A 6,000-nucleotide genomic window follows, 5' to 3' on the forward strand; every position below is an offset into this window, starting at 1 on the left:
AAAATAGATCAAGGGAGAGCACATGAAATTACAAGCCTGACTATGTGAAAGATGGAGAAGGTGCATGGAGAGTGTTGGGTACATTTAATTAACTTTGCTGGGAAAACATTCGGAGGCTCCCACCTGAAACCAAAACAGTCACAGTCTTCGCTCAAAGTAACGATACTGGCTGGCAGTCCTATAAGGAGGAGTTATAATCCAATAGAGCTTGAAATCATCGATTAAAACAATGCCAATGCCTAAGCCCTTTGAAGGACAATCCTAATTCTAAAGGAACCACGTACTGTTTGTACATCAAGTGGGTTCTATGGGCTGCATACCGCTGACATTGAAATGTCCCACTAAGTTCTCTGCACAGACCTATACCTCTATTTGTCCTGTGAGGTTTTTCTGCCCATTTTTCAGACAAGAAGACTAAGGCTTCAGGAGGGTAAGTAAGTTGCCCATGAGCCCACGTCAAGTGTGGGGATGCGCTTCTGGTAAGAGTCCAGGGTCACTGAACCACACTGCTGTCTGTGCACTTAATGAGGCCATGAGGGCTGTGGTCCAGGCTTCGGTGCTGGTGCCAGATGGCGGGATCCACCCCATGCTAGCTCTGTTATGTGAAGGACGCAATGTACCTTGTCTAAACCTTGGTTTGCCCATCCGTAAAATGGGGATAGAGAAAACACCCACCTTATAGGGCCGAAGGGAGAATGTGAGGAGTTAAAATGTGTGAAGCACTAATGAGTGTTTAAGAAAAGCCCAGTAACTATAGCTGCTATTATGAACGCCCTCATTATTATTACTAGTGTTGTCAAAAGGGGAGCTACGTGACATGGAATACCCCCTGTGGACTTGTGATCCTTCTCTGGTCCCCATGACCCCACCCCATCCCCCCCGCAAAATGGCAGGTGTGCAGTCACAACGTGAGGGCAGATGAGCAGTGCAGGTGTAACAGCCATACGCTGGGGTCCAGCTAGGGCCCTTGGACAAGGAGAGGACTCTCCCATTTGGGGTTCAGGGCCTTTCCCACAAGATGGGCGGGGACACTCTGATCGGGTCGCTTGCCCCGATGATGCACCCCTGCAGGTCCTCCCTGCCCTGAAGCCGCTGTGATTCTAAGCACCGCCCCCCTCCTTTGCAGGAACACCACAGCACAAGGTACTTTATACCTGGGTCTCCTTAAGTCTGAAAAGAGCCTCATAAAAGAACCTTATTTTCCTTTCAGAAGAAAGTGATCAGGCACTCACTGGGCTTCAGCTGTGTTCTCATCCGTTTTGCCTTGACATACAACAGCCCTACAGGCACTGTGATGTTCATCTCACAGATGAGGCACCGGAGGAGCACGGAAGTGTATTCGTTCGTTCATGGTTTTGATGGAATCGTAAGCATTAGGAAATGGTGCGTGGGTGTGCACTGTCAGAATTTCTCCTAAGCAGCGTTAAATGTGGTTGGAGAAATGGAAAAAGTTTGAGGGGTCTGTTTGTCTGAAAAAGAAATGAGAGCAACATGAAAAAGAATTACCAACTTCCCCATCTCTGAGTAAAACCTAAAGTCCTTTCAACGTCCTGTACCTGTCACAAGGTAACCACCCTGACACATCTTTTACTACGTATTTCTCTCTTGTGCTGTCTGCCCCTCCCCCAACTGGAACATGACCTCCTGGAAGATGAGGGTTTGGGGCTGCCTTAATCAAGTCACTTTCCTAGCATCAAAACCATCTCCTAACACATGGATGAGACTCAATCAATACTTGTTGAAATACTGGATGAACTTAAAAAAAAAAAAAAGTCTCCTAAGTAAAACATACAGAGATATCCAACCAGAGATGGAAGAATGTCTTTAAAAAGTAACAAAGTCAAGCCTATAGCATCTGAATGCCCTGTTATATTATTTTTCCCCTCCCTCTCAAACAGAATTGTCTCACTACCCATAAGCTTTTTGAGGATACAGAACATGCCCTGTTGAACACTGTATCCTCAAAGGCTAGCAGAGAGCTTGACACATCAGAAAGGCTCAAAACACTATTTAGGGGAAAAAAAGTATGGCCTCGAAAAGCATATGTTCACCCTTTTTTCAAATGTTCACTGGTTTACCCCTTGTACCAGGCTCTTGGGGACAATCCACACAAGGCCATCCTGGCCACCACCCTCCTCAGGTCCACTCTAGCCAGTACTTCTGCACAAATGAGTTTGCAACAGTCACGTATTCTCCGATAATACAAGATGGACCACAGGCTCTTAAAAAACAGAACAAAAGAAAAGAAACAAAGAGAAAGAAAGAAAGAAAGAAAGAAAGAAAGAAAGAAAGAAAGAAACCATAACAATTTAATCGCTTGAGTTTCTTGCCCAAACAGGTCAGAAACCATGTACCATTATGTCGAAGCCATTACCGCAAAGCCAGTTCGCTTCTAGACTTATGATGGTACTTCGGGAGCATGAGTTACACTCCAGAGAGGTCATTAGTTGCTATAAACATGTTATCGAGGGCAGTGGTGTCCTTTCCAGCCCAGATGCCCCCGGGTCAAGTGTGATAGCAGGAAATGAGGGTCAAAATAACGAACCTCTCGCCCTTATGTTCCTTTCTGTTGAATAATCGCTGTGTGTCCGTTTTATCAAAATGTGCTTTCCTCTCCCCTTTTCCCACATCCCTGCCTAATTTTTTGTCCGGTTCTTGATCCCTACATCCTTTGACTGCTTTTCTGTCCTTTATTCCTTTCTCCCTTCACATCTCCCACAGCGGCTGCTGGCGACAGCTTTGCTGGGGTTTTCAGCACTACCACCCTCGTACCAGATCCTAACTCTCAGGAGAAAACCATCATTTCTCACTTTGTAAAGGCTTCTCTGGACTTGGTTTTAATTAGGTCAGGGTCACCCTTCCCAGGCTTCCGCTGACTCTACCCCCACCCAAATAATCCCGCCTACCCGTGGGGGCTTGAGGCTTCAGCAGCCCCCCGGCAGCAGCCCATCTAGCCAGGGACCCACATGGCGTTGTGAGTCAGCTCCGGCATGGAACGCCGTTTCCGCCATTGGCTACCCACCGTATGTGGACTCTTGGACGGCTCGTCTATGAAGTAAGGATGCCAATATTTACCAGATTGTGAGGAAGAAATTGGGAAAGTGTCTGAAGTTCCTTTGAGGGTGTGGGTTTCAATGAATGTTTATTCCATTCCCTAGGCATTGGTCCATCTTCTTAATTCAACAAACACGTACTGAAAGATTCGTAACTGGTATGACCTATTTCACCACTGTGGCCCCATGGTGCTTTGGGGAAAGGAATTGTTGAAGCCACTTTTCCTAACCAGCATAAAGTCCAGAGTCTCCCTCCCTTGCGATGTTATTTTTATTTTCCCCCATCCTCATTCCCTCTGTTTACCCATGAACGCCAGGGCACTGTCAGTCTATTGAGTATCGGCGCAGATTCCTTAGACTACAAGCACAATTGTGCCTCATCGCCACAAGAGGTCACTGATGAAGAGTGGTCTCGTGTAGGTCCAGAGACACCTGCCCACCATGGCTGAGGCCATGCCCACAGGAGCTGGCCTAGATCACCGCACAGACTGCAAGGGGGAGCTGCGCCTAGGCCACGGTGATAACTCTCCTCATTCGCAAACACACATGCTCGGCCATTGTCCCTAGGTCTGTACCCCGTGTCAGAAGAGTCAAGAACTGAGAAGCTTCTAGTCTGGCTCACATACTGAAGCCTGTGAGCTTGGTGAGGGCCACCACTCTCCAAAATGCTGACTTCCCTCATCACATGCTCTAGGACCGGGATTACCTTCTGGGCCCAATTCCACCCTGCGGGCCTGAAGGAGCCCTTCAAAGTCAGTCCACACCTTCCCAAGCCCCTGCACAATGAGACGGATAGTTTCTGCTCAAGTTCCAGTAAGTTTCCCAACAACACTCACGGAGTCCACTTATCACTTTCCCGCAGCAACACGAGTACCTCCGATCAGGTCTGCCCTGCGCTTTCTGCTAGATGCTCCTTTGCAGAGAAGAGCTACAAGTTTTTTCCTTAAACAGTTACGGTCAAGTGTGACCAGGTGCCAGCCTTAGTTTTAAAAAAATATGAAACAAAACAAAACAAAACACAGGCCTGAGGGGCTTTTCACTTCAGGGAAGACATCCATGAACTCCCAGACCATTCCAGACATAATGGAAGTTCTCTACGCGATTAACCAAATCCCACCACATCGGGAACGCTTTAGGGAGACAGAGAGATCCTAGGTGCCCAGGGGAAATAAGAAGATGGTCACAGAGGCATATGCAGGAAACAGCCGCCCTGAGCAGCCCCAGAGGATTTTAGCCACCTCAACTGTCACCCCCCGGCCCCCACCGGCCCCCAAGAAACAGCCCTTCATGGAGTCTCGGGATGTGGAGGGGGTGGGGAGGGTGTGAGGCTCATGTGAGCTAGCCAGGCTGTGGATGAACCCAGAAAAAGGGCCTATCTCTAAATCAGTGTCCCCTTCCCCTCTCTCACACACTGTGCGTAAATGTAGAATTCAGGAATCGGGGACTGGGGCCAGGAACAAACACCCACCCACCTTCCAGTTAATTCCCTCCAAAACACAAGGATGGGGGCACTTACAGCCTTAAACTGTGTGCTATGCACCGGCCTCCTTCCAGGGAAATCCAGTAAAGTGCATCAAGGATCTGTACACTGATGTTTACACTCCGTACGTGGAAAATGTGAGGGGGAGGGGTCAGTGCACTTTGAATAAATAAAGCAGATGAGGCTTGGCAACGGTTGAAACATGAGGAAATGGCTTCCTGCAGTTTAGAGTCGTGACTCGGCTCATAAGTTAACCTTGAATATAGTTTTCAAAAATCATCAAGCCCTCAAAGCCTTCATCTCTAGCAGTGATTAGCCATGATGCACGAAGCAGGAAGTTAATATATTTATGCCTAAGGAGGCATATGATGCATGAAAACTCTATTCATTCTGCATTCATTTGCCGGCTCTTTACTGATGGCTTGCTCAGTGGCGGGCACCATGCCAAGACCCAGGAGACGCGACAGTGAACAAGCATGGTCTTCCCTGCGAGGAGCTTACAGTCGAATCACAGCAGGGGACAAGGAAACGGCACCTCTGGAATACCCACCACAGGCCAGAAATCGTGCCAGAAGCTTCTCCACCCATTAATCTTGGCACCAACTACGCCATTTTTTTTTTCTATTTTATGTATCGGTCGACCGAGGCTCAGGGAGATCAGCTATTTTACCCAAAATGGTTAACATCAGAAGATCCAGCATCCAATCCAGAGTCTGTCTCATTGCACAATCTGTGCAATCCTTAACACACTCTTTCTCCAAGAGCCAAACCCTCCCTTCTGTACAGAGCTCTGTTTTCTGAGTCGGTTCCATCTGTGGAATGAAGCGATGAATGCCGATGCTGGCGACGCCTAAGCAGGCCAGCGTATTCCTCCGTACAACATGCGAGCAGCTGTCTTTCACTTAAAAGTATATTAAGGCAACTAAAGGGAGGGTATGAGGAGTCAGAACCCCCTTTGAAAAGAATAGCAAGGAGATAACAAGCAAACAACAGCAAAAGTTATGGCAGTGTTCATTGTGACTGACCTACGAATGGCTTTGAATCCGCCACAACAACCCTACCGGGCAGATACAGCATCATCCTCGTTTTGCAGATGAGGAAACTGAGGCACAGAAAAGAAGCTGGTCGAAAGTTACACAGCTAATGAGTGGGGGAGCTGGGATTTGACTCCAGCATCCAAGCTATTAGAATGACAGGTGGTACTTCTAACGATGACGGGATAGACAGACAGACGACGATCTGAGTACATCCATGCAGGGACCCCAAGGGCTCAGCGTCCCCTAGAGCTCTTGGCCCACTACTCCAGCAATGGAAAGGCAGTCTAATCCCTCTAATCCCTCTGGAAATGTGCTGTCGAGATTGACTCCAGCCCTGACACTAGCAAGGGAAGTGGGTCATCTCTGTAGAGAGTTTTCACTTATGGCTCCGCTGGCTGCCCTTGGAGATCGGGGCGCCCTGACCCCAGTT

Source organism: Lynx rufus, unplaced genomic scaffold (genome assembly GCF_022079265.1).
Source record: "Lynx rufus isolate CCGP_SWC_20201006 ecotype Redwood Valley unplaced genomic scaffold, mLynRuf1.p SCAF_18, whole genome shotgun sequence".
Taxonomy (NCBI): Eukaryota; Metazoa; Chordata; class Mammalia; order Carnivora; family Felidae; genus Lynx; species Lynx rufus.